The sequence below is a fragment of the Corythoichthys intestinalis genome, chromosome 1, assembly GCF_030265065.1.
Source record: "Corythoichthys intestinalis isolate RoL2023-P3 chromosome 1, ASM3026506v1, whole genome shotgun sequence".
In the NCBI taxonomy this organism is placed as follows: domain Eukaryota; kingdom Metazoa; phylum Chordata; class Actinopteri; order Syngnathiformes; family Syngnathidae; genus Corythoichthys; species Corythoichthys intestinalis.
In genome coordinates, this window is record NC_080395.1 from 80,636,716 (window position 1) to 80,656,030 (window position 19,315).

The window sequence follows — 19,315 nt, forward strand, 5'->3', positions numbered from 1 at the left end:
AACGATTACATGGTTTTGCTGAGAAAGATGAAAGGTTAGCTAGACATTTGGACACGTCCACTGTGTTTTCTGGCATGTCAAACAGAACACAGAACGATCTAATTGAAGCAATCCTCTCCATTGAGGCGGAGAGATTTTTTTTTAAAGTAAAGGAAAATAAGGAGGACTTTTACAAAAAGGGCGTAGGTTTGCATAGGGACGGTAGGTACATAACACTACCAACTTTTCAGGATGCTAAAATTGTCCCCACAAACTTTTAATTAGCCTTACCTTTTTTGCATGATATAATGTTCAGTTATATAGAGAATTTAGATCTTTCAATAGTTCCATATGTTGTAAGGATAGAATTGACCCTACCATTATTAAGTGAATCATTTTCATTATGTTTATGTTTGCTAATAAAAACCAGACATTTATTCAGGAAGTTTTCAAAATGTTTCTTTAGTATTTTTTGAAAACAAAGGTTTGAATCGAACAGTGTATCATCTGAACCAATGCACGTAAAAGTTATTATCAGAAGATAAGGATTTATTTTGCATTGATCATTTTGCCTATTAATTAATTAGGTTCATATACATGAGAAATGTGGCCCTTTGCCCCCTTCATCCAATCTGTTTGGTCTAATTGATGTCCCGTCCCCAGCAAAAAGTGTACCTACATGCAAGTTATGCTGTTATATCGTCCCTACGAATGTTGAGACCAAACCTATGCCCTTCCAAAGTAACGCCGGTTTTTGTGGTGAAGGACAGGCGCAAGACCACAAACAGTTTTCATTTCAATCTTATAAAAAAAAATAATAATAATAATAATAATAAAAAAAGAGCTTAGACCAAGAAAAATACAATAGAATATTTAAAAACTCAATTTTGGCCTTAAATAAAATATTCTTTGTATATTCTTTTTGGACAAGCGTTCAGGAGGCATCCAAACCAGATGGCCGAACCCCCTCAGCTGGCTCCTCACAATGCGGAGGAGTAGCGGCTCGATCCTCCATCCCGGATGATCACTTTTTCACAATTATCCAAGAATGAACTCTTTACACTCTGCGTAGTAAAATCGGGGACGCGGCGTCCCCTTGATATGTGTTGGCCATAACGTCTGTTGTACCATAAAGAAAATAAATAATTTTTGGGCAGTACATAGACGAATAGTAGCTCTTTCATTCAATACCAGATGTCCTGACAGATCCAGATACCTGTTGCATTGTACCCAAATGAGTTTTCCGCAGAGCCAGGCGGTTTACCAAAAATTGACCGTTACCAAAATTCTTCACGATGACCGACGTAATTTTGACCATGTCGGTAAATTTGGTCATTTAATAAAACAAGTGAATATAGTCTTTTCATCCCGCTTTGACGCTGTGTTGTTCGGCTACGTTCGTTCCCCTTTAAGAAAGCAGTCAGTGTGTTTACATGTGAAGTCACGTGGTTATCAGGAAATCAAGCAAACAGCAGCCCAGTAGGCTAACGCTAGCGGCTAATGCTACAAGCAAACGTGATGGAGTCGGGCTTAAGGGAGCTTAGCCAAACTTTCACCCGACATTAAGTAGACTCTTGGCGGCCTCCAGGCAGGCTTTCACCCGCTTTCCTCACGATTTCATGAGAGGGTGCTTCTATTGCTTTCTACTGGCTGACGCTAGCGGCTAACGCTACAAATGAACGTGATGGAGTCTGATAGCGGCTCTAACCTTGTCAAAACGGCTGAACTTAATGAGTGGATTGGGCACCGACTGCATCTAGCAATTAGTATGTCGCGTTATTTTGTATCTGTGTGTGTGTGTGTGATTTCTTTGACAGCTTTTATGATGGTAAAGCATTCACCATAAATTATAATCCAACAGTGGGGCTTATAATATCACCATTTAATGGCCACCGCTATTTTTCTGTATGTGCTTGCTTTATTCTCTGTCATTACTGCCATCATAAAATCTTAAACGCTTCATTGGCATAAGAGCAATATAGCTTTAGCGTGTGTGTCTCTGTGGTGGGGGTGCATATGTGCGTGCATGTATTTAAAAAAATGCTCTGAAAAAAAGAAGAAAAAAAAAACAAAAAACAGAAACATTGAAGTAAAAAGCAAAAAGTAATAATGTCACATCAGCCATGAACAATAAGTTGTCTGTTTGAAGTGTACTGTTCAAGTCGTATGTCATTTGTGTTACAATGACATGTTTGCACAGTCGTCGTATTGATTTGTATAATGTTGTTCAAGTCATACTAGCTGTTATAAATGTTCACACTTGAATTCTTACTGTTTACAAGACATTTTCATATACTTAATGTTTAGACTGCATGTACAATTGTTAAACATGTTAAATTGAAAGCTGGTAAATAAAAAAGAGAAACAGTACAGAAAAGCAGTTTCTTTTCAGGTCAGTCACGTCAGCCTCTCGCCATAGTACACGCACACACACACCCACGCATCCCCCACCCCACACACACACAATTTAGTTTTTGTGTCTCAGTTTTTGTGTTTGTTTTTGTGTCTGTCTGTTTGTCAGTTTTTGTGTTTGTTTGTCTATCTGTCAGTTTGTATATTTGTTCGTGCCATGTGAGAGAATATTGTCAAAAGCTGGAGAGGTCATTAGCAAAAAGAGGAACCGGCTGAAACCAAATGCTGCTGAGATGATTCTGTTTTTAAATAAAAATGTGTGAAACACCCAAATCCCCATCCCAGTGTCACTAGCATTCTATACACCTACCATCAAGAGTTCCCTATTGCACAAGCATTTGCGTATTTCATTTAAAAGTAACACAACAGCTTTTTTTTGTTTGTTTGTTTTCATTATTATTATTATTATTTATTTATTTTTTTTATTAATCTGGGGGAAGAATAAATAATACATTTCAGGCTAGTGGTCAAACCCACTACTGCTCGCACATCAGACATAGTATATAACCACCATACCACCCACAGGTTTCATTGTTCAGATGACACTTGGTCATTTGGTTAGATGAAAATTCAATATATTTTTGTCCAGAAGATGTCACCACACTGAATTGTGTCAAATGCCTCGTAGCACGGAACCATCTCAACACATTTGCTTCAGCGGTACAGAAAGCAGCGGTGAAGCAGTGTCGTCTGTCGTGACTCACCACACTGATTCGTGGCAAATGCTTCATAACACTGAATGAACCATTTCGACACGTTGCTTGATATATATTTACTGCTTCAGAAAGCTAAGGTTTCTCCATCACTAGTACGACCCTAATTTCCAAATGTTCCACGTGACGTTGAGACGTGTTTGATGCACGAATTCTTCTTTGTTTGTATGTTTGTTTTCTTTTGATGCACGAGTTCTTTAGAGCGTCATCCTCCAGCCTTTGTGTCGTTGGACGTGCGTGCGTGCGTGCGTGACGTAGTCAAGCTTGTGTGTCTGTCACAGAGCGAAAGAGGCTTGCGTCGTATTAAATTCTCCTCTGAAGTTTATCTGGCTGATCTTCTATCTGGACCTGAGAGATGAAGAAGGCACAATCGCTCCTTTTCCAAGCGTTGACCGTGCTTGGCATTTGGGCTTCGCTTGGTGAGTTCACGTTTTTATTTGACTTCAAGGTGCCTCACTGCAAACGTTGTTGGGACTGGATTTGTTTCTTCAGATCATTAGGGGATCAATATAAAAGGGCATTTTATTGGCCCCACCTCGGGGAAATGTATACTTGTCAGATTACTAGACATATTAAGCAAACTGTCAGTCTCATTTGAAACAATGGAAACAATACGTTATACATCCGCGGTTTTGAGACACTTTCTGATCCGACTGTGAACTTTTGAAAAAAGGGTGTAGTAAAGCCTATTTAAAACTAACGACTGACTTTAAGCATTGATATACCACTCATTTAACTCACTGACCGCCACTGACTGAAAACCTGAAACATTCACTTCGGTTTGCCTTGGAAGGCTGCAAATGGATTGGACGTCTAGCACCGTCATTGGCACAGAAACGTGAGAATCCATAGCCAGTCCTCCCAGTTAAGAATAAGCGCACTTCTGTTGTTGTCAGTAGTAAGCTAAACGAACCAAAATTATACATTAATACAAATGTATATATATAACTATTTTAAAACTATTAAAATTATTATGAATTAAAAAAAAATAACACTAAATATTACTATTAAATTGTATAATAATAATTTTAATTTAATAATAATAAATTTAATAAATTCATAATAATTTATTTTTTAATTTAATTTTATAGTATTATATAATACTATATTATTAGTAGTAGTAGTATTACTAAATATAATAACACTAAATATATAATACTAAGTATTGACTAATGGCAGTTAAATACTCTTGTAGTTTAGTTTTGGTTAGTTTTAGTTTTACACTAAAGGGTCATAGTATTTACCTATGATATAAATAAATATCTACTTTTTTTAATTCCATTATAATCTTAATGATTTTTTAATCAATAAATTATCAATAAACCCAATAGATTTGTATTAATGTATAATTGTATTTTTTCATATATAAATAAAATTAACATTAAAAAATAAAAAATAAATACATATATGTTACAGTTCTACATGGACTGAGGTTTTCAATGCAACGCTTCACATTCCAGGTGTTTTGTTTCACATTGCGAGATGGATAATTTTGTATGTGGTGCTTGTGTGTGTGTTTTGTCATAATGTATCAAACGTAGGAAGAGAATGTCCAAAAGACATGTGCTTCAACACAACAGAAAACTTAGCTCCAAAACCATTGTCTGTGATCTCAATTGATCTGGATCATGAATACATATAGGTTGAGGTGCTGGAGGGGGAGGGATAATTGAACTTTTAATGACCGAAGGGAAAACAAACAACAACAAAAAACCTGCAGTTGAACACAATCTTGATGACTTTTACAATTGTTGTTACAATATGATTAACACCCCCCACCAACACAAACCTATATAAAGACAAACCGAACACTTTAAAATGCAACTTTTTTTCACCTCGACCTATAACCTTACTCACCTTGTCTTCACTGATGCAAAAGCATCTATTGCACTTTCATATGACAGTTGTTTTGGAAGGGCACTTCTTTCCTGGACTTGGTGGGCTTGGACTTGGTGCTGATGTGGATAAGTTCGCTGTAAAATGACACATTTCAAAGGTAAAGCGTTGGTCAACAACATGTCACTTGTATTCTGCTTGCCTTTAGCCAAAGCATCGAAAGCGTTACTCTTTGCACATCCTAAGTGTGTGTGGGTGTGTGCGTGCGTGTGTGTGTGTGTGTTTCAGACAACCCTATGCTGAGAGCTACAAACTCTTTTGTGAACAAGTGATCCGTCAAAGGATTATCGTTGACAAAGAAGTGCTCAGAATGGACAAGCCAAGAAGGTTGTTCGTGAACATCGTGAAGAACCATGAGGATCTTGATGCTTCAGACTACAGGTAATTTATAAATATTCATACTAAAAAGTATTTTTTTTTTTTTTTTATTTAGTCTCTGAAAAAAAGCCTTGAGAGAACGTTTCATTTTGTTCTCTTTGGTGTATTTGTGTGAATGAGAAATATAAGCGCAAGAGTGAATGTATTATGTGGGTGTGTGTGATGTGAATATGTGTGTCTTGTGCTCATCTTTCCCTTTAACTTTGTTTCAGGCGGGATATGCTGAAAAGAAGATTGAAGTGTGATTTCCCCCAATTAGTTTTTTATGGGGAGAGATTTGTCTCAAAAATATTCTCACAAATGCTTTCGCGATTCACACATATCTTTTGTAGATGCACAAATATATCAGAGATTTTCACATGTATTTTCGAGATCCACAAATATATCCATGAGTTTCACATGTGTTTTTGTAATTCACAAGTATATCCTCGAAATTCACATGTGTTTTTTTTATGTAGTGCGTGCACTCATCATGAATTATTGTTTGTAAGCATTCGAATTGTATATGGGAATCAGCGGCCGCGTGCATTTATTTTTGAGACAAACATAACAAGAAACGGTCAAATTTTCTCACACAAGCGCATTCGCGATTCACACATGTGTTTTTCGAATTCACAAATACATCCGCGATTCTCACAAATACATTAGTGATTTTCACACGTGTTTTTCAGATCCACAAATACGTCCGCGTTTTCCTCGTGTGTTTTTTAAATCCACAAATACTTCCGCAAATGTCGCATGTTTTTTTAATGATGTGCGCGCAATTATCATGACTTGACATTTTTTAAGCATTCAGTTTTGCTTGTGAATTGCTGGAGCTGTGTTTTTTTTTTTTTTTTTTTTTTTTTTTAAACAGCGAACACGCGCATTTCTTTTTGAGACAAACGTCACTCGATGTTTCACCAAGATTTTCTCACACACAGTAAACCAAGAATTTTCACGTGTCTCAAATAACCTCCGCCTCAGTCCGATAGGCGGCAGTATTGAGCGCATAGAAAGGTCAAAAGTGCCCATCAACACAGATGGCAAATGGTGTTCTACTTATGTAGCGCTTTTCCACCTTTCAAGGCGCTCAAAGCGCTTTACACTACATCGCCATCTACATACAGGTGACGCAGCACCAGGAGCAATGTGGGGTTCAGTATCTTGCTCAAGGATACTTAGGCGAGTTCATCAGGGCAGAGAATTGCACAACCTCTGGGTTGGGGGACAACTACTCTACCGCAGAGCCACGCCATCCCCATCCCCATCCCCAGGTCACATACGGACACCTAGCGGGTGACATTACACCGGGCAACAGATAAACAGGTGTCTTGGGTCCGTTGGAAAACCTACCCTATTCCATTTTTTGTTTTTATGTGTGTTAATAAAAAAAAAAAAAAAAAAAAAAGAGAAATGAATCATCTCCCGTTTCCCAATTAAAAACTGCTAATTCAATAACGGAAACGAGACTTAATCCATTTTACCAATTACTGGTTTTGAGCTGAAGTCGAAAAACAAAATATGTCCAATATTTGTTTTTATTAACAAAAAAAAAAAAAACAACAGCACAAATATGCCAGGGGGTTATAAACATTTCAAACATTGCACATCAGGAAAATAACAAAACAAAACAAAAACAAAAAAACAATGAATAATGCTGTGAGCAATTATTCACAAAGAGATTCAAGTTTTTCCACAAATATTGTTATTTTCCGCTTTTAGATTATTTGATTTTTTAAACAGATTTATGTAGCACACAGTCTCGTTATGAAAGTGAGAAAAAGAAGGTAACAGCTTGCTAAATTTACATTTGTGTAGGTAGAATTTCGACAAAATGACAAGATTAATAATAGAAACAATCTCTTTCTTGAGATTCTTATAGAAACAAAAACAAAAAAGACATTTTCCCATTTGAGTTTGAAGTCCACATGTGTAGGCTCCTGATTCTGAACTTGCAAAGTTCTTTCCAAAATTTATTGGAAAAAGAGCAGGTCCAAAAAAGGTGCTGAACTGTCTCTGTATCAATGTCCCACTTTAATTTTTTTCATGTAGTGGTTTGCAGGATAGTACTTATCTATAGATAATTTTGAAAGCGACTTCTTTGACCTTACTTGTCAACCGAAACATATTGGGGATAGTCCATACTTAGGCGTGGACCAAATGATATCTCCAAAAAGACTTAACATATGCTTTGGATCTAATCTCGTTCTGAAATAGAGATCGAGTATATCTATTCAAATTTTTGTTATGTAGTAAACATAATTTCCCCACACTTGAATTTAGTATATTTGGAGGAGATAAAGTTTGAAATGGCATGTTTACATTTCTGCACAGCATAATGAATCCTGAAGGAATCGCATCATCAACACTAGCATATTGCTTAGGTCTAACTGGTAACTGAAAATAATCCCAAAACTCCGCGTAAAACATAGGTGCCATTAAAAAGTTGTGACACAAAAAGTGTCTTCTGCCTCTAATTGTCCAAAAATAAAGATTTGTTTTTGCAAAGAATTCAATGAGCCATGACCCGGAAGACGAGGCCTTATTGAAGAAAAACATCGTTTTCCGGTTCAAGGCTCATTGTAAAAGCGAACTCGGAGGAAAACAAATATTGGTCGTATTTTGTTTTTCGACTTCAGTTCAATAAATTGACATTGTAAAAACGGATTAAGGTTCGTTTTTCGTTTTTTATTTTCCCAAATTAGAAGGAAAAACAAACGGCCTCAAGGTACACGGACAGTCTTGATAGTTCTTGAAGTTTGGGAATCATACTTTTATAGTCTATGCGCTCAAAACTGCCACCTATCAGATGAAGGCGGAGGTTATTTGAGACACGTGAAAATTCTCGGCTTACTGTGTGTGAGAAAATCTTGGTGAAACATCGAGTGACGTTTGTCTCAAAAAGAAATGCGCGTGTTTGCTGTTAAAGAACACAGCTCCAGCAATTCACAAGCAAAATTGAATACTTAAAAAATGTCAAGTCATGATAATTGCACGCACATCATTAAAAAACATGCGAAACTTGCGGAAGTATTTGTGGATTTGAAAAACACTTGTGGAAAACGCGGACGTATTTGTGGATCTGAAAAACGCATGTGAAAATCACTCATGTATTTGTGAGAATCGCGGATGTATTTGTGAATTTGAAAAACACGTGTGAATCGCCAATGCACTTGTTCTTGTTATGTTTGTCTCAAAAATAAATGCACGCGGCCGCTGATTCACAAATACAATTCGAATGTTTGCAAACAATAATTCATGATGAGTGCACGCACAACATTAAAAAACACATGTGAATTTCGAGGATATATTAGTGGATTACAAAAACACATGTGAAACTCATGGATATATTTGTGGATCTCGAAAATACATGTGAAAATCTTGGATATATTTGTGCATCGACAAAAGATATGTGTAAATCGCGAAAGTATTTGTGAGAATATTTTTGAGACAAATCTCTCCCCATAGTTTTTCACACCCCTTTCCAGCGCAACATGTCTGAAATGTTTTTTTTGTTTTTTTTGTTGGAGACTTTATCATCAACAGAAACTTTTAGACAGGATACCTCAGTCATCAGGTACATCAGCTACCGACTCTACTGAGGTAAGACAAGAAAGTGACACTGAACAAATGGCTAGCACACCATCTGGTTGGAAATCCACAGAACAAAGAAGGACACTTTACAGTGCAGGGCTGCTATTGAGGACCATTCTAAGCGAATCACCCTCACTGAAATGCCCATGGCCTCCCACAGCAGAAGATTTAAATGTATGTGAAGCGAAAGCTGTTGTGCCTGTTGAACAGTACAATCGATTGGTGCAACAGAAGAACCAACACTAGCCGGGTATGTTGATATTCCTGATGATGTGAATCTAAAAGTTCTCTCTCTATGTCAAGACATTGTGTATCTGGAATGTCCATTCCTCCAACAAGTGATGCTCTCTTCCAACACAGCAAAAGGGCAAACTACGAGGCAGCAGTAATGCGACATTGTCTGACTGGTATGATGTGTGCCCCTTCACCAATTGGCAATGGATGGGACATTGAGGATGGTGAATTAACAGTAAAATGGATGACTAGAAATCCTGCCCCAGATAGTGTGCTACAGGTAATCCACTGTGGTTGCAAGATAAGCAAGTGTGAGACTGAAAGATGTTCATGCTTGTCTGCAAAAATGTCCTGTACAGATTTATGCCACTGCCAGGACTGTGAAAATATTTCAAAGGAAATGGGATGATGACACTGATGATACTGATATTGATGAGTAATCACCCACCATCTCTCCTATGTTTAGTTTCATTATCAAAATGTTACTCTCCATTTTAACACCTTTAAAACAACAACAAAAAAAGGCTCTTTTCCCTTTTCCAAAAAAATAGACCTTTGTTCAATTTGACTGCCAAAAAAGATGGATGTTCCAATGAAGTGCTATTGTTTTATTGAGAGTGCACATTTCATATATGTGTGTGTATATATATATATATATATATATATATATATATATGTGTGTGTGTATATATATATATGTGTGTGTGTATATATATATATGTGTGTGTATATATATATATATATATGTGTGTGTATATATATATATATATGTGTGTGTATATATATATATGTGTGTGTGTGTATATATATATATGTGTGTATATATATATATATGTGTGTATATATATATGTGTGTGTATATATATATATATATATATGTGTATATATATGTGTATATATATATATATGTGTATATATATATATGTATATATATATATACACACTGATACACGGCCCATGGGAAAACCCATGGACAGTGTATCAAATACTTGTTCTCCCCACTCTATACATATATATTCCTAGATTTTGACAAAATTGGTGCAGGGAAACGTTGGGTGAACTTTTAACCCAAAGTTCAGAAGGGTATTATCTTATCAAAAAATGCATTGAACAAGTAGTGCCCAGACAGTGGAACGAAACCCATTTTCTAGGCACTTTTTCAGGGTCCACCCCAAGGCCTAATTCTATTTAACACAAGACTTATTTTTCATCCCATACAATTTATTTAGCAATTGGGGGAAATTACTTAGATACATACTGTAAAAATATTGGAGTAGAGAGATAAAAACAATGATGACATTTTGCTGCTGTCTGTTGCATTTTCCGCGTTCTGAATCTTCCCCATTGGGCTGATTTCTAAATCAGCTGAAATCGTTACTCTGCCGACGTCATCACCTAGATGGAGGCACTAGAGTGCTACAATGATAGGCGGGGCTAAACGGCAGATTAAAAGAAACATTTCTCTTCATCTGCGCTTTGCCAAATTGTTGTATATAGTCGAATGATCTCAAAATATGATTTTAATTCACATAATAATGCTATTTAATTTCATCGTGTCACAGGCGCTTTAAAAGTCAGTGATTGCAGGACTGGTTTACTTTCAAAAAGTGCTTGAGCCGAGTTTTGAGGGTTTGTATTGCGGGACACTCCCTGATGGCCCTACTATGACCCTAGTCATGGGGGCGGGGGCAAATCAAATACTTAAATAGTATTTTTTTAAATTAAGAAACAAAGCACATGAAAAAAAAATACATAGTAATGAAGTAATAAAATAGAAATAATTCTACATGAAATGAAATTCATTCTAAAAAAAAAATCAAAACTTCAAAATATAAATGAAAAATTATTGAAATAAATCAAGATTAAAAAAAAAAAATAATAATAATAACATTAATTCAAATAAGTGTCCCATGTGTGAATTTTGCTGTGGGAAAGTTATTCATTTAATTTTGTTTTGTTTGATGAATCTTGTGACCTCTCATATCTTAACTCTATGGCTGCCTCTTACGGTATTCAATCCATTTCAACTGATTGTTCGATCGCTTCCAGCCCCTCCCAGTTAAAATGGATTGGACGTCTATCAATATCTTTTACTTATTACCACAACAAAAATTGTGACCTGGGCTGGCGGTGGTGAGGTAAACTAATGATAACTTTTGGATAGATGTCCACTGATGTGACCACTGTAACCGAAAGGGTTAAACATCATCCTCAAAAATAAAAAGTGCAAATTACCACACAAATGTTCCTTTTTGTGCTATACACAAGTGTGGATGCAACCCCGTTGGTTACATAACTCTGTCGGAATGGCTGACGGTTACCCATTTGATTATTTCACCTTATAACGCATACTGTAGCTTGATCTGAAGCTGAAATGCATCCCAACTCTTCTTTCTTGATTTCTGTCCCAATTTACATCCATTGTCCAGTTCACTGGCGCCTGTGGCACAGCTGTGATGGTGTGTGATGTAATCCTACTTGGTTTAGTTATTGTTGGGTAAAGAGACATACTATACATTGTATCCAAAAAATTGTCCATTGCTGCCAGTTTGCTTGGATTTAATAAATCAATATTAAAATCTCCACAGATGAAGAATGTTTTCTGCTTAATAGTGGAAAACAATTGGCTCATCCATTCAGTGAAGGAATCAATACATGAACCCGGTGATCGATAGATTCAACTGACAATTATATTTTTCTTTTTTTCATTGGAGATCTCTATTGTCAAACATTCCAAGTGTTCTTGACATATCTATTCAATTCAATTTTATTTGTATAGCCCTAAATCACAACAAGGTTGTCTCAAAGGGCTTTGCAGAGGCAATATGATACAAAATCAGAAACAGCAAATGAAGCAATGAAGATGAATACATACATTTCAAGTCCTGGGCATCCCCCATCCTTAGACCCTCCATGTCGGCAAGGAAAAACTCCAAAAACTCCAGAGTCTTTGGGAGAAAATGAGAAACCTTGGGAAGTACCACACTGAGGAGAGATCCACTCCCGGGACAGATAGGCAGGGAGCACCAGTACTGCTAATGGGAATTAGCAGGCGAAGTTACAGTCCGTAAAGATACATTGGAGTAAAGGAACAAGAAGAGGTCCATCTAGCCAGATGAGACGGGGGTAGCAACGAGGACATCCATCCAGCCAGGGGTCCGGACAGTCAGGAGGCTGCAGCTGAAAAAGGGGTGGGGGGAAAGGGGAGACCGGGTGACGAGTGATGAAGAGACTAGACAGATATTACCATATTACTAGATATTACCATTGGAAAATAGAAATTAAGTAAGACAAGTGGTACTGTAGGTAGAGTGAGAAAAAGGAGATAGAACTCAGTGGCTGTACTTCCCCCAGCATTATAGCTTCTAGTGCAGCTGTATCTGTTAATACCATACATTTAATTGATTTATGAATATATAGGGCAACTCCACCACCAGTTTTCTTTTCTCTATGTATTTTAATTCGTAATCATCCATAAGAAAATCAATACCTTTATCAATATTAAACCACGTTTCTGTGATCGCAATTATGCTGAAGGGGTGTGTAAATTGGTGCAGATAGTCTTTGGTAGAGCTGACATTTTTGTACATGCTTCTGCTGTTGAAATGTATAATTGACAGTTTTGCCCATTGAGTTGATATGATTTTCATACAGATCTTGTGTAAAAATAATCGCAATTGGTAACAGTAGAAGAAAAGAAATGATTGTCAGGATCACTTTCTATATTAGGGACTCTTTTGTTGGACTCGTTGGATTTAAAGGCCTCAAGTTCTATTTGTTTGTTCTGAAGGGTTCGCAGAAGTGGATCAATGTCGCTCTTATTCCTGAGTACAGTTCGTGTGTTTGATGTATCGTTCATAGTCATTGTATGCAGAGATGGTACCTGGTCTTGATAGGTATCAGTACTTTTCAAGCTCTTCAATATCTCGCACCATCAGCACTTTTGCTTCCTCAGGCGTTCCGTTCCATTTAATGTATATTTTACAATTGACTACCCACGTGTGTTGAATCTTGCGTTGCTTTTTAAGATACCTTGCCTTTTTGGCGATATCAGCATTCTTCCGTGTTAAGTGATCGTTCATATATACGTCGGTACCCTTCAACTTGCGACCTTGTTTCAGCAGCATTGTCTTGTTTTTTCGACTGATAAATCTCACGATGATGGCTGGCGGTCTGTCATTCCTCATCGGCATTGAGTGGCACGCCTCGATGTGCTCCAAGTCCAACGTTATTCCCTTGCTCCGAAGGTAAGATGCCACTTGTTGCTCCACCGAGTTTTCCTCCTGCTGGCTGGGTTCCCCGTTGTCCGTGGCCACCGCACGCGCATAAGTGCGCGGTCGGATCTTATAAATGACTTTCCAATATATGGATTTAAAATTAAGACGTTGCCGGTAAAATGTTGTCTGTAAAAGTTGTAAAGCAATAAAACAAACAACAAAAATGAATGAAATGAACAAAAAACATTTTTTGTAATGGGTAAAAAAAATATTTTTCAAAAAGATCATGTGACTAGTGTTGGGTTTTGTGTTGTTTTTTTCCTTAGTGTGACTTGTCTCTGTGATTACCCATTGATTTCACCTGTCGTGCCTGCACATAGTGAGTCCTCCTGTATTACCCAGCTGTTCCTCGTTGTCTCGTTACCCCTTGTCTGCATGTGTGTGTGTATAAAAGCACCCAGTTTCTTTTCAGTCCTTGTTGCGTCATTGTCAATGTAAGTGTCTATGTCAACGTCAAAGTCCATGTCAGGTTCTCATCAGCAGTATTCACGCCTATCCAAGCCCTTGTGTTCCAAGTGAGTTTTTGAAAAGCAGTCTTTTGTTAGTGACAGTTTTTGTTTGCCTCAGTGCCTTCTTTGGATTATCACAGCCTTTGTTTGTACTTTGTTTTTCGTTGGCTTTAATTAAATCATTTTTGCACCATTCATCTGCCTTGCCTACATTTCCCTGCATTTGGGTCCACCTTGCCCGCCCGCGCTCCCTGACAACTAGCACCTTAGAGACGGTCATTTGCTTTGCTAAGCCACCCCCAAAAAACACTGGAGGTCAGAAGAGGCAAGATGGATATACATCATTTTTTTCAAACCTAAGCTTTCAAAAGCGACAACAACTACTGAGCGAGAACCAAGAACTGAAGATGTGGACCATGAAACACCGGAGAGCATCGCCAAAATGGTGAGCGGAATTTCAGTTGGCTCCACTTCAGACGTTAACCCCCAAAAATGGAAACAAGGTAAAAAAAAAAAAAAAAGTTCATTTTCAACGTATTATTATAAATGATGTTCCTGGCTGAAATATTCAGCCAAAACAGATGCGGCGTCTACTTCTCCACGAGGTAAGACAGAAAAACGCACACACGCAGACGCACACACAGCTGGGATGCCTGTATGTACGAGCATGGGCTAAGCTACTATCGGAGCATATATCGTGTAAGTTGATTTTATTGCTGACACTGCGTTTCGGGGTCATCAACATTTTTGGCCCCTCTTGCCAGAAAAGTCAAACTCCACCTTATGGTTTTACCACGCGATACTTTTTACTTTGACTTGAGTAGATTTGTGATGAAACACAACTCTTACTCCACTACTTTGGGCTACACTAGTCATTACATTTTTCGTCTTTATTGTACATATTGACTTTATTCTCGCCAGAGGTGCCGACAGTGGCCGTCTCAGTTGTACCAATGAGACGTCGCAACAATAACCACATGACTCCATTATACGTTATAAGTAGCGGTAACAATGTTTGTTCTCCGCTAGAGGGCACTCATGCTCTGGGTGGTGATTCATCGTGTTGTTCTGGTCTGAATTTGAGGGTTTGTGTGTCATCTTTTTGGCCGGATAGGTTATAGTACAGTATGATAATGACAGTCCATCTACTAGTAGATGAAGTTGTGCTTTGAAAAAAATATATAACATTATTATTTTTTTTTTTTTCATCAGACATTGTAAGCAGTTACTGACAAAGTTACTCCTTACTAGAGTATTCTTTTCAACGAATATTTTTTACTTGTACTTGAGGAATGTTTTGGATAACTACTTTTGCTTTTAACCACCTCAGGTCAGACCTCGAAAAACTCTTGAGTCTGGTCACTCGTACATCGAAGCGCCACTATTTTTGCTATTTGACTATCACTTCACCATTAGCAAATGGACTGGACGTTTGTCGCCGTCAATGACACAAAAACACGATCATTCAGAGGCAGCTCTGTGTGTTAATCTTGTCTGAACACAAAATTGGAATTGCCAGTGGGTCCAATGCGTGTCCATTGGCTCTTGATTCAACTCATCGTTGACCATAGCAAATTGAGCCAAGTCTTATCACCAAATTCACAACAACATTTGGAATGTCTTGCAGTCCTCTCCAGCATTTACCACCTACAATATATGCAAGCAGAAAGCTGTTGTGGTGAGAGTTAATACTGGCTCGGAATAAGACTGGTTTGGTTTAACAGAGGTCAGAGGGGGGGTTTGAATGACATGAGAAGGTAATCCCATGAAAACGGGAAGTGCGACTACAACAGTTGGCCGATATCCAACCTTATTCTGACCTACTAACGAGCACATGAAATCAACTAATTTTACAGATCAAAAATGTCATTTATTTACACACTGTGGTTATGATCTCCAATAACACTCCAAAGTCTATCTTTTTGTTCTTCTTAGTATTTTACTCATTGCCTGCTATTGACAGCTGTAGACATCCAACTCATTTAAACTGGAAAGAATGGTTGTGAATGCTCATCTTTCAGTGTCATTGGCGACACTAGATATCCAATTCATTTTGACTGGAAGGGTTGGCAGTGGTCAGTCGCTGCTAGCCTCTCCTAGCCAAAATGGATATGGAGGTCTGGTGCCGTCAATGGCAACCATACGTTGTGTAAAAATGAGTGCCCTATATAGGATTAAAATTGCAAATCTTTTATTCAGGGTCAAGAAAATGAATGTTTAATAGTTAACACATTTTCTCTTTTTAAGAAATGAACTTCTGATGGAAGGGGGAAAAAAAAAAGAGCAAAAGTCACTGACCATCCATGTCAAAGTGTTTCCAGATGTCGATGAACTGGGCGGTTGTGAGCTCGGCCAGGTGCAGGTGAGGTTGCCGAGTCTGGGCTGCCATCTCGTCTCTCCCCCGTGGATTGGATGCACTTGCACGCAGGGCCGGCCCAGGCCACTTAGGGGCCCTAAGCAAAATAATGCCAAGGGGCCCATATTTTTGGCCCACCATTTCGTCACAGAGCACTGTGAAACCCATACATGCAATCCAACCCATACGTCCACATTTTGTATATTAATCAGATTTTGTTGCACTGCATACTCAAACTTCTCACCCCAAACGATTGCCAGTACTTACAGTAGATGGCGCCAAACCTTTTTCTGATTGGCATACTACTTGATAATAATGAAATGACTATATCTACGCTCTCCAGTCCAAATGCATATTATGCCAATATTTCGTTTTACTACAATCAGCGGAAGCCGTACATTTGCCGTTGCCGACAGGTGACAGCTTGCTCCGCTTTACTTGATTCGCTCCAGGCTTTTGCCCTGCAGCTAATGGCAATTACCAGTACGACATATTGACCAGCTCTGCTGACAACAGCGTTCAAGTTGGAGTGTCTTGCACAACAACAACAACAACATCAACAACATGCTCAATTACCGCGAAACTGTTGTAGGGCTGAAGCTACAGAATATTTTAGTAGTCGATTAATTGATGGACTAGTCAGTTGGAATAATCGAGTAATCAGATAAGGAACATGAAAAATTAAAATACCTGAGCTCAGCCTCAAAGAGTATATATAAATATATATATATATATATATGTAATATACATATATATATATATATATATATATGTAATATATATATATATATATGTAATATATAGATACATATATAAATATTTTTTTAAATGAGGATCTATGTACAACAAAAGAACAATTGGCTAACTTGCATAGAGAAAGTCAGCTAGCATATAAATGCTATAAAATGCTAAAGTTTTTTTCACAATGCTCTTAACAAATGGTTCAGACACATATTCCCACAAAAAACGGCTAAATATACCTATAAACTAAATTATGAATGCATTAAAAAACATTAGCTCAAACAAAAACTTAGCTTACGTTGGTGTTAACAGGGAGCAGTTGGATTCAGCCATGTAAAAAGAGGCAGACCAGAGGGCAGTGTATCCACCCTAATCAATAAAAGTAAATGCAAACACTTTCAAAATAAACCATGACAACGCCACTTTCATTAAACGAATACTCGAAGCAACAACATTTAATTCGAATGTTTTTTCTAATCGAATACTCGAGTTCATCGATTAATCGTTGCAGCACTATACTGTTGTTTCTTTTCTTCTCCGATTTTCTTCTTTCCTTTCTCTGCTCCAGAGGGATAAATTCTCTTCCACATATCCGTGCATCTATTTTCCAAGCAAGTTTGAGCACCAATCATCGCAAAGCAGGTTTAACGTCACTCCCCAGGTTGCCAGATTGTAATGACAAGAAAATGGATGTTTGCATAGATCAACGGCAATGCGCGCCACATTATTCACGATGCTCTATTAACAACGTATAAAATGAGGTTTCCAGATTGGGGCCCCGCCCCCGAGTGGTCAGGGGCCCTAAGCAGCTGCATAGTCTGCGTATATGCTGGGCCGGCCTTGATCCTATCCTATTGTTTAGCCACAACTGGATTCATTACCTTGTTACTTTTAATCCTTCACACAGCCGCTGGAAACAAATGTTTTATCCATCTGCAGGCGACCATCGTGATTTTACAGCACTATTTGGGTGTGTGTCTGCCTTAAGGCAAAACACTACCGCTTTTGTCCAACGGCGTCGCTGAAATTGACTAAAACTGAACAGTTTCCAAGTGTTGCCATTGACAGCACTTAAACCTCCACTCCATTTGAACTGGAAGGGCTGGAAGCGAACGAACGTATTCGCTGTCCCCCTCCTTGTTCAAATGGAGTGGATGTTTACTAGTGACAAACAGATTGAAATTCACAGACAAAAAAAATAAACTAAATGATTGTACACGTACATGACAAAGCAGTACTAACAATGCATTTGTAATTGCAATCATTTTCTGGGAGAAATTGAGCATTAACTGACAGAATTGCATGGGTGCCAATACTTTTGGCCAGCAGTGTACGTCGGCTCCTTCATTGATGATGTGAGTATGCGTTGTAAAGTGAATTAAAGTCGCTGCACATAGACTGTGAACATTCCTCACAATGCTTGGTGGAGAAACAGTTGTGTTGATGTCTTTTTGGGTCCGTTTTTTTTTTCCGATCGTACACAATCGTGATCTAGTTTTTATCGGCCATGACTGTTTGCTTGGATGACCAAACGTCCTCTTTGCCCGGACATGTCCACTTTTCACGTCCTGTCCGTTGCATCCGGCCTGATTTATAAATTTGTGAAAATGTCGGATTTTCATGATTTTTCACGGGAACAATTTGAGGAGAATCGCCTGCCTGCGTTGACGTGGCTCCTACTAGTAGTGTGAGAAGTAGTAGTTCTGAGAGACGTTTATGCTGTTGTATTGTGTGTCGATGTGCTGACTTTATGCAATAATATGGGCCATCAGTTGACCCTTTGCGGTGCGTTGCTGCCACCTGCTGGTCAGAATAATTCGCGGCATCTGTTTTTTTTTGTCACGGTTTTGCCCATAAGCTCATTCACTTTCACAGTGCGGTTGTCTAGCGGTAGCATTGACACTCGTGAATGCTTTCGGTTACGTTTCTGCCTCGGAAACAAATGTCTAAGTATTTTATGTGTATAATAACATATGGATGGGCAGTGTATGTATACCTAAGTGGTGAAGGGTCACATGTACAAAACTTCTTAAGTTGTGGTGTCTTGTAGAGGCCAGCCAATCGGAAGGCCACAGTGCATTGTGGGTTGAATCGTTATTTTGAGTGTACACTTATTGTAAACAACTGAGCAGTGAGAATCGTCTTTGCTTTCATCATTGTCTTTGATAAATGGGACACTCGTGTTGTTTGAAAGGCGATAATTCAGTACATTTATTTATTCCATGGACAGCACAGAGCTCTCCTTTGCTGCAGCAGTTATAAAGTACGAGGAGTCGGGTCAATGTGCGCATGGACTCATTTTTC

The 19,315-nt window shown here is 38.1% G+C and overlaps 1 long non-coding RNA gene across 8 annotated transcripts; it reads left to right on the forward strand.

Moving 5' to 3' along the window:
* Positions 1-3,044: 3,044 nt before the first annotated feature.
* Positions 3,045-15,123, forward strand: LOC130920536 (uncharacterized). Of its 8 annotated transcripts, XR_009064174.1 has the most exons (6): positions 3,320-5,100; positions 5,229-5,381; positions 5,591-5,617; positions 8,891-8,963; positions 9,025-9,204; positions 9,315-15,123. It is a non-coding gene; the product is annotated as an uncharacterized LOC130920536 (long non-coding RNA). The 8 variants fall into 8 exon arrangements; XR_009064173.1 differs by having other exon boundaries at positions 3,045-5,100; positions 5,591-8,963; positions 9,047-9,204; XR_009064169.1 differs by having other exon boundaries at positions 3,048-5,100; positions 5,591-8,963.
* The last annotated feature ends 4,192 nt before the right edge of the window (positions 15,124-19,315 follow it).